At 43.9% G+C, this 10,870-nt stretch overlaps 1 non-coding gene across 1 annotated transcript; it reads right to left on the bottom strand.

Moving 5' to 3' along the window:
* Positions 1-10,444: 10,444 nt before the first annotated feature.
* On the bottom strand, positions 10,445-10,582 carry LOC119924564. The gene has a single exon (XR_005449270.1). It is a non-coding gene; the product is annotated as a small nucleolar RNA SNORA7 (small nucleolar RNA).
* Positions 10,583-10,870: the final 288 nt, after the last annotated feature.

Genomic DNA, 10,870 nt, shown 5'->3' with positions numbered 1-10,870 from the left:
CTGGTCTAAGTGCTTTCTGTGTGCACTGGGCTAAAGGTTTGGGAAAGTGGAAGTAATAAATTAATCGTTTTTATCCCTTCTGCGTCACTCTGACTTGCTCCCTTTGCTCTTCCCCCACCTCCCAGCCCCACACCACGTTTGTCCACATCTGTCATTTATTGATTTTTAGACTGTGAGCCCACTGTGGGGTAGGGACTGTCTCTATATGTTGCCAACTTGTACTTCCCAAGCGCTTAGTACAGTGCTCTGCACACAGTAAGCGCTCAATCAATATGATTGATTGATTGATTCTACTCATCATCATCATCATCATCATCAATCATATTTATTGAGACTCATGTCTGTCTCTCCTGCTCTAGACTGTAAGCTCCTTGTGGGCAGGGAATGGGTCTGTTTATCATTGCATTGTCCTCTCCCAAGCACTTTGTACCATGCTGTGCACCCAGTAAGTGCTCAATAAATATGATTGTATGAATGAGTGAATGAATGTCTGTTTATCGTTGTATTGTCATCATCATCATCATCATCAATCGTATTTATTGAGCGCTTACTGTGTGCAGAGCACTGCACTAAGCACTTGGGAAGTACAAGTTGGAAACATATAGAGACAGTCCCTACCCAATAGTGGGCTCACAGTCTAAAAGTATAGTCCTCTCCCAAGCGCCTCGTACAGTGCTGTGCACCCAGTAAGCGCTCAATAAATATGATTGCATGAATGAGTGAATGAACGAGCTTACGGCCCGGAGGATGAAAGCAAATAACTGATGGAGTTTACAATCAAACGGAAATGAATGCATTCTTTTTGTTCTCCTCTCTCAAATCTCTCCTGTGAAAATGATGGCTTCATTCTTATGGAGCATGCCATCTGATTATCTGGAATTACCGCAAAGGGTGGCACCACTTTTGTCCGCATTTATCATTTATTGATTCTACTCATATCCGTCTCCCCCACTCTAGACTGCAAGCTCCTTGTGGGCGGGGAATGTGTCTGTTTATCATTGTATTGTCCTCTCCCAAGCGCTTCATACAGTGCTGTGCACCCAGTAAGCGCTCAATAAATATGATCGTATGAATGACTGAATGAATGTCTGTTTATCGTTGTCCTCTCCCAAGCGCTTCATACAGTGCTGTGCACCCAGTAAGCGCTCAATAAATATGACTGCATGAATGAGTGAATGAATGTCTGTTTATCGTTGTATTGTCCTCTCCCAAGTGCTTCGTACAGTGCTGTGCACCCAGTAAGTGCTCAATAAATATGATTGCATGAATGAGTGAATGAACAAGTTTACGGCCCGGAGGATGAAAGCAAATAACTGATGGAGTTTACAATCAAACGGAAATGAATGCATTCTTTTTGTGCTCCTCTCTCAAATCTCTCCTGTGAAAATGATGGCTTCATTCTTATGAAGCATGCCAACTGATTATCTGGAATTACCACAAAGGGTGGCACCACTTTTGTCCACATTTGTCATTTATTGATTCTACTCATGTCCGTCTCCCCCACTCTAGACTGTAAGCTCCTTGTGGGCAGGGAATGTGTCTGTTTATCGTTGTATTGTCCTCTCCCAAGCGCTTCATACAGTGCTGTGCACCCAGTAAGCGCTCAATAAATATAATTGTATGAATGAGTGAATGAATGTCTGTTTATTGTTGTCCTCTCCCAAGCGCTTCATACAGTGCTGTGCACCCAGTAAGCGCTCAATAAATATGATTGCATGAATGAGTGAATGAACGAGCTTACGGCCCAGAGGATGAAAGCAAATAACTGATAGAGTTTACAATCAAACGGAAATGAATGCATTCTTTTTGTTCTCCTCTCTCAAATCTCTCCTATGAAAATGATGGCTTCATTCTTATGGAGCATGCCAGCTGATTATCTGGAATTACCACAAAGGGTGGCACCACTTTTGTCCACATTTGTCATTTATTGATTCTATTCATGTCCGTCTCCCCCACTCTAGACTGCAAGCTCCTTGTGGGCAGGGAATGTGTCTGTTTATCATTGTATTGTCCTCTCCCAAGTGATTCATACAGTGCTGTGCACCCAGTAAGCGCTCAATAAATATGATTGCATGAATGAGTGAATGAATGAATGTCTGTTTATCGTTGTATTGTCCTCTCCCAAGCACTTCGTACAGTGCAGTGCACCCAGTAAGCGCTCAATAAATATGATTGCATGAATGAGTGAATGAATGAGCTTACGGCCCAGAGGATGAAAGCAAATAACTGATGGAGTTTACAATCAAACGGAAATGAATGCCTTCTTTTTGTTCTCCTCTCTCAAATCTCTCCTGTGAAAATGATGACTTCATTCTTGTGGAGCATGTCAGCTGATTATCTGGAATTACCACAAAGGGTGGCAGAAGTTGCAATAATAATAGCAATAATGTTGGTATTTGTTAAGCACTTACTATGTGCCAACCACTGTTCTAAGCACCGGGTTAGATACAAGGTAATCAGGTTGTCCCACGTAGGGCTCACAGTCTTCATCCCCATTTTACAGATGAGGGAACTGAGGCCCAGAGAAGTTAAGCGACTTGCCCAAGGTTACACAACTGACATGTGGCGGAGTCGGGATTAGAACTCATGACCTCTGGCTCCCCATCCTGTGCTCTTTCCACTGAGCCGCACTGCTTCTCTATAATACAAATTGTGGTATTTATTAAGGCTTACTAAGCATTGTACTAAGTGTTGGGGTAGATACAAGTTTGTCAGGTTAATCAAATTAATTAGAGAAGTAGCATGGCCTAATGGTTAGAGGCCCGACCTGAGTTCTAATCCCAAATCCATCACTTGTCTGCTGGATGATTTAGGGTAAATTGCTTAACTTCTCTGGGCCTCAGTGACCTCATCTGTATAATGGGGATTACACTGTGAGCCCTACGTGGGACAGGGACTGTGTCCAACCCGATTTGCTTGTATCCACCCCAGTGCTTAGAACAGTGTCTGGCATTTAGTAAGTGCTTAACAAATACTACTAATATTATTATTATTATTATTATTATTATTATTATCATTATCAGATACCCCATAAGGCTCACAGTCTAAATCTCACAGTCTCACACTGGTGAGAAGCAGCATAGCTTAATATAAAGAGCACGGACTTGGGAGTCAGAGGTCGTGGGTTCTAATCCCGCTCCGCCACTTACCTGCTGTTGACCTTGGGCAAACCGCTCAACTTCTCTGTGTCTCAGTGTCCTCATCTGTATAATGGCGATTAAACTGTGAGCCCTACATGGGACAGGAACTGTGTCCAACCTGATTTGCTTGTATCCACCCCAGTGCTTAGTACAGTGTCTGGCATTTAGTAAGTGCTTAACAAATACTATTATTATTATTATTATTTTATTATTATTATTATTATTATTATTATCAGATACCCCATAAGGCTCACAGTCTAAATCTCACAGTCTCACACTGCTGAGAAGCAGCATAGCTTAGTACAAAGAGCACAGGCTTGAGAGTCAGAGGTCGTGGGTTCTAATGCCGCTCCGCCACTTACCTGCTGTTGACCTTGGGCAAACCGCTTAACTTCTCTGTGCCTCAGTGACCTCATCTGTAAAATGGGAATGAAGACTGTGAGCCCCAACTTGGACAACCTGATGACCTTATATCTACTCCAGCGCTTCAAACATAGTAAGCGCTTAACAAATACCACAATTACTATTAAATGGAAGGGGGAACAAGGATTGACACTCCATTTTGTAGATGAGGGAACTGTAGCAAAGTGAAGTGACTTGCCTAAGGTCTCACATGGGGTTCACCATCTAAAAGACAGGACCCCATCTATGGCCAGGCACCGTGATTCTCTTAACGCCTGCAACAGGCTTCACCCCTCCAAGTGTTTGATAAAGGCTCTTGACTCTTGTGCAGCGTTTGTCCGATCATGCAGCGTTTCAGTATTTGAAGTTACGCAGCTAACCTCGCCATCTCCATCAAAACTCCGGAGTTCGTGAAGGACGTCATTAGTTCGGGAGATCTGTTCGGTGATATTCAAGGAGAGAGAGGCTGCCCTGAATGAATGTCAGCGAACAGGTTCCAGGAGGGGGATTCCCGAGGGGGAATTCAATTATTCTGATTATCCATGGAAATCATTTCGTAAACAGCTTCGAGCCTCCCCGGAGCAGACCATTAGTGCTGACATTCGGCAGTTGGGTTTGGGGAGTTTCACGAGGATTGGTAAACCAGAGAGGAGACGCCTGTCCTCTCTCTTCCATCTTTCCTCTTCGCCTTCGCCGTCACAGACGATCGATCGGTCAGTGGTATTTATTGAGCGCTTACTGTATGCAGAGCACTTGGGGGAGTCCAAAACAAGAGTTGGTAGGTATGTTCCTTGCCCACAATGAGTTTACAGTCTAGGGCACTGTACTAAGCTTTTCAGAGAGCTCAGTACCACAGAGTTGGTAGAGTTGTCCCCACCTACCTCACCTCACTACTTTCTTACTCCAATCCAGCCCACATAATTTGCTCCTCTATTGCCAACCTCCTCACTGGGCCTCCATCTCTTCTACCTCTCGCCATTTGTCCTTCCTCTGGCCTGGAACGCCCTCCCTCCTCATATCCCACAGACAATGACTCTCCCACCCCTTCAAAGCCTTATTGAAGACCCATCTCCTCCAAGAGGCCTTCCCAGATAAAGCCATCCAGCTCCACCACTTGTCAGCTTTGTGATTTTGGCAAGTCACTTAACTTCTTTGCGCCTCATTTACCTCATCTGTAAAATGGGGGTGAAGACTGTGAGCCCCACGTGGGACAACCTGATTACCTTGTATCTACTCCAGTGTTTAGAACGCTGTTTGGCACGTAGTCAGCATTTAACAAATACCATTATTATTATTATTATTAAACCCTCCTTTCCTCTTCTCCCACTCCCTTCTGCGTCAACCTGACTTACTCCATTTACTCACCACCCCATTGCCCCAAAGCACTTAATCACCATTCTCTAATTCATTTTTTATTAACGTCTGCCTCCCCCTCTGGACTGTAAGCTCATCAGTGTGGCTCAGTGGAAAGAGCAAGGACTTTGGAGTCAGAGGTCATGGGTTCAAATCCCAGCTCTGTCAATTATCAGCTGTGTGACTTTGGGCAAGTCACTTAACTTCTCTCTGCCTCAGTTACCTCATCTGTAAAGTGGGGATGAAGACTGTGAACCCCCTGTGGGACAACCCGATCACCTTGTAACCTCCCCAGCACTTAGAACAGTGCTTTGCACACAGTAAATGCTTAATAAATGTCATTATTATTATGATGATGATTATTGTTATCATGGGCAGGGAATATTCATTCATTCACTCAATCGTATTTATTATTAATATTAATAATTTATTATTTATTGATTGATTAATAAATCACTTATAATTTATTATAAATAAACCGATCGTTTTATATAATATATTTTATTATAAATTAATCAATACTTTATTGAGCACTTACTGTGTGCAGAGCACTGTACTAAGCTCTTGGGAAATACAAGTTGGCAACATATAGAGACGGTCCCTACCCAACAACGGGCTCACAGTCTAGAAGGATTGTGTCTGTTGTATTATGTTGTACTCTCCCAAGTGCTTATTTCAGTGCTCTGATCATCAGTAAATGCCCTAATTGATAAAAACAGAAACTCCTTGTTATCACCTTTAATGAATTTAGCAAGCTTTGCCGCCTCCCACGTCACCTCATTGCTCTCCTATTACTGCTGAGCTGGGATCTTTCACTCCTATAGCCTCAGCTTGCTTACTGTACCCCAATTTCATCTGTCTCCCCATCAACCCCTCACCCATGTCCTTCCCCTATCTTTGAACTCCACCCCCCCCATCCCATCGCATATAGAGAGAAGCAGTGTGGCTCAGTGGAAAGAGCCCGAGCTTTGGAGTCAGAGGTCGTGGGTTCAAATCCCGGCTCTGCCAATTGTCAGCTGTGTGACCTTGGGGAAGTCACTTCACTTCTCTGCACCTCAGTTCCCTCATCTGTAAAATGAGGATTAAGACTGTGAGCCCCCCGTGGGACAACCTGATCACCTTGTAACCTCCCCAGCGCTTAGAACAGTGCTTTCCACATAGTAAGTGCTTAACAAATGCCATTATTATTATTATTATTATTATTAGATATACCAGACCATGACTCTCTCCATGCCTCCAAAGCATTATTAAGGCCACAACTCCTCCAAGAGGCCTTCCCCGATTAATCCCTCTTTTTCCCAGCTCCCTGGCCCTTCCACATTACCTACATACTTGTATCTTGGTCTAGGCCCTTTTGGACATTTGATCTATGCCCCACCCTCATCTTGTCTCCCCTTTTCTAGACTATTAACCCATTGTTGGGTAGGCACTGTCTCTATCTGTTGCCAAATTGTAATAATAATAATGATGGTATTTGACAAGTGCTTACTATGTACCAATCACTGTTCTAAGTGCTGGGGAGGTTACAAGGTGATGAGGTTGCCCCATGTGGGGTTCACAATCTTAATCCCCATTTTACATATGAGGTAACTGAGGCCCAGAGAAGTTAAGTGATTTGCCCAAAGTCACACAGCTGACAAGCAGCGGAGCCAGGATTAGAACCCACAACCTCTTATTCCCAACCCCATGATCTTTCCACTGAGCCACGCTTGTACTTTCCAAGGCTTAGTACGGTGTTCTGCATACAGTAAGTGCTCAATAAATACGATTGAATGAATGAATAAATGCAACTGAATGAAAGATCACTGGACTGTAAACTCGACATGGGCAGGGAATATGTCCATTTATTGTTACGTCATGCTCTCCCAAGCACACTTAGCACAGTGCTCTGCACAGAGTAAGTGCTCAAGAAATACAATTGAATGAATGAATGGCTCTTGAAGTTGTATACTGCAAATTATTCATTCATATTCATGTCCGTTTCTATTAATGACTCTTACAAGACTCTAAAGCTTCTTGTAGGCAGGGAACGTGTCTGCCAACTCTGCTGGATCGTACTCTCCCAAGTGCTTAATACAGCGCTCCACACATAGTGAGCACCATACAACTCCCCGTCATGAGGGTGATGATGATTTCAGAGTGTTCAGTACAGTGCACGACACCCAGTGGTCCTCAATAAATCCGATGGCTCTGGGTGAGTGCTGAGAATCAAATCTCCACCCAAAATGTGATGTTCCCTCAGCTCTGTGCCACCTCCTTCCTCTAAGGGCAGTGGCATTTCAGCAGGTCAGTAATTCACAAATGACCTCTTTTTTCAACCAAGCGACTGCTGACTCCTGGACTTTGCCACCGCATTAATCTTTTGTCTCCTGGAAGACCTCGGTAAAGAGCCTTCTTGTAAGGGACCATTTGTATCAACTCTTCCCGAGAAGCAGTGTGGCCTAGTGGGTAGAGCCCGGCCCCGGGAGTCAGAAAGACCTAAGTTCTCATCCCCGCTCTGCCTCTTGTTGTCTGGGTGACCTTGTACAAATCGCTTCAGTTCTCTGGGCCTCAGTTCCCGCACCTGTAAAATGCAGATTAAAACTGTAAACTGTAAGACTCTCTAGACTGCAAGCTTGTTGTGGGCAGGGAATGTGTCTGTTTATTGTTCTCTCCCAAGCCCTTAGTACAGTGCTCTTCACACAGTAAGCACTCAATAAATACGATTGAAGGAATTTATGTGAGCCCCATGTGGGACACGGACTGTGTCCGATCTGATTAGCTTGTGTCCATTCATTCATTCATTCATTCAATCGTATTTATTGAGCTCTTACTGTGTGCAGAGCACTGTACTAAGCGCTTGGGAAGTACAAGTTGGCAACATATAGAGACGGTCCCTACCCAACAGTGGGCTCACAGTCTAGAAGGGGGAGACAGAGAACAAAACAAAACATATTAACAAAATAAAATAAGTAGAATAAATATGTATAAGTAGAATAAATATGTACCTGTAAAATAAATAAATGAATAAATAGAGTAATAAATACGTACAAACATATATGCATATGTACAGGTATACCTGTATCCCTCAGCGCTTTTTACAGCTCATTCATTCATTCATTCAATCATATTTATTGAGCACTTACTGTGTGCAGAGCACTGTATGAAGTGCTTGGGAAGTCCAAGTTGGCAACATATAGAGACGGTCCCTACCCAACAGCGGGCTCACAGTCTAGAAGAGGGAGACAGACAACAAAACAAAACATGCAGACAGGTGTCAAAGTCATCAGAACGCCTGACACATAACAAATACCATAAAATACAAATTACCTTACCCCCAGATCTATGCTCTATCCACGAGTCCACTTTGCTTCTCAGGACAGAGATCTGGGTTTTAGTTCTTCCTCTGGCCTCGTTTGTGACCCTGGGTGAGTGATTTAACCTTTCGAGACTCAGTTTCCTCATCTGTAAAATGCAGATGGATGGGGAATCTCAGGTGTGATGGAATGAGTTAGAATTGAGTATCTTGAATCTTGTCTTGTCTTATGCCGTCGAGTTGTTTCCGACCATAGTGACGTCACGTACACAACTCTCTCAAAACGCCCTGCTCTCCATCTGCGATCATTCTGGTAGTGGATCCACAGAGTTTTCTTGGTCAAAATCCAGATGTGGTTTAGCATCATCGCCTTTGAGTCTCCACCTTCAACTCTCTCCCAGGCCGCTGCTGCCCACAATGCCATTCATTCATTCATTCATTCAATCATATTTATTGAGCGCTTACTATGTGCAGAGTGCTGTACTAAGCTCTTGGGAGAGTGCAATAGAATAATAAACAGATGCATTCCCTGCCCTCAATGATCTTCCGGCCTAGAAACAATAATTAACTCGGTTGAGTTTATTTATCAGAGATTCACTTGAGTTGAATTCGATTTATATTTCATTTTTTTTTTCCTTTTCATACTCCAGACTGTTTGTAGTGGATCCAGTCTTAAAAGTACATCTGCTCGACCAACTGGAGATGACAACGAGAAAGAACAAAGCGAGAGAGAATTTCTCCTGCAAGTCTCAAAGGTAGCATCATTCCTTCCAGCCCGCATTCAATTTCCGATGCATTCACCTTTAAACGCATCGCTGTTTATCTCGGAATGTTATGGTGATTTTTGGATTGACTGCACCCATCTCCGAGTCTCCTGGATGGTCCGTATTAATGAACAGGCGTTCCAGGTGACGGATGATGCTTGAAGTTTCGTGTCTACTAATTCATTTTTGATTAGAACATGGGTATCTCCACGAATATAGATGACATTTTCCAGCGACGCGGTCATCTGATTGGAACCTATGACGCGATGCTTCGCTGGTGTTGGATTTTGAGAGGCACTTTATATGCAACTGCACTTTATATGCACTGATCATTGTGTTAAAAAGGCTCCGTTCTCCGAGTCGGCATACATCAAACTAATAATAATAATGATTAATGGTCCTTGTGAAGTGCTTACTATGTACCAAGCGCTGTCCTAAATGCTGGGGTTGATGCAAGTTAATCAGGTTGGACCCGATCCTGTCCCCCATGGGGCTCCCACCTTAATCCCCATTTTACAGATGAGGCATCTGAGGCCCAGAAAAGTGAAATGACTCACCTAAGGTCACAGAATAGACAATAATAATAGTAATAATAATAATAATGGTATTAAGCACTCACTATGTACCAAGCACTGTACAAAGTAATCAGGCTGTCCCATGTGGGAAAAACAGTCTTAATCCCCATTTTGAAGATGAGGTAACTGAGGCCCGGAGAAGTTAAGTGACTTTTCAAAGTCACACAGCTGACAGGTGGCAGAGCCAGGATTAGAACCCAGGTTCTTCTGACTCCCGGCCCGATCCACTCCTCACTGGCTCTGAGCCTTCGATTTATTTTCATTTATGGCAAATCCCCGGAATGGACTCTGTCCTAACCACCAAGTGCTTAGTACGTGCTCTGCACACATAAGCACTCAGTAAATACCAACGATTGAGAATCTTTGCCTGCAAAGTTGCTTTCTCTTTTCTTGTGCTGCCAGGTTGCTTGATGGGATGCCAAAGACTACGTGATTGCCCTGAGGTGGAACGCTTGGGATACAAGCTAGAAACTGGGATTCTTAATCAAAACACAATGCACAGATTAAAGGGGCTTTAGACGAATATCAACAGCCAAGTATGGCAGTCATTCACAGTCTGTCATTGCCAACTTAAAGGCGCTGGCTGAAAGAACTGACAGTAGCTTCTCCACCCAAAAATTGAGACACTATTCTATTTCAGTCCTTTCTGGCCAAGACTATTGTTTTGTTGGTTTTTTTCCAAGGCTTGCAGTCTTGTCTTATGCCGTCAAGTCGTGTCCGACCCATAGCGATGCCACGGACACATCTCTTTGAGAATGCCCACCTCCTTCTCCCATTGTTCTGGTAGTGGATCCAGAGAGTTTTCTTTGCAAAAGTACAGAAGTGGTTTACCATTGCCGCCTTTCACGCAGTCATCTCGAGTCTCCACCCTCGACTCTCTCCCACATCCCGGGTGCCCAGCACAGGGGAATTTTGACTGGTAACGGATTGCCTGCCACTCACTAGCCACTGGCCAAGCTAGGAATGGAGTGGGTAGGCCTCTGCTTGGCTCTCCCTCCCGTAGCCGAGACTGGTAGAGTACTGGAAACTCCCCAGGTGCCATCCTAAGAGGGGAAAGGCTGGCGGAGTTTCCCATCCATTATAGTGGAAATCCGAGGTAATTCTATTTTCTATTTCACAACTAAATCCTCACCTTAATCCCCAGTACTCTCTAGACTGTAAGCTCCTTTAAGGCAGGGAACGTTTCCACCAACTACCTCAATCATATTGTCCTCTCCCAAGCTCTTAGTACTGTGCTCTGCACACAGTAAGCATTCAGTAAATATGATCGATTGACAGATACAAAATCAATCAATCAATCAATCGTATTTATTGAGCGCTTACTATGTGCAGAGCACTGTA

This window comes from Tachyglossus aculeatus, chromosome 2, assembly GCF_015852505.1.
Source record: "Tachyglossus aculeatus isolate mTacAcu1 chromosome 2, mTacAcu1.pri, whole genome shotgun sequence".
Taxonomy (NCBI): Eukaryota; Metazoa; Chordata; class Mammalia; order Monotremata; family Tachyglossidae; genus Tachyglossus; species Tachyglossus aculeatus.
The sequence above is the reverse complement of the archived record's forward strand: the minus strand, read 5'-3'. Positions and strand labels throughout refer to the sequence as shown.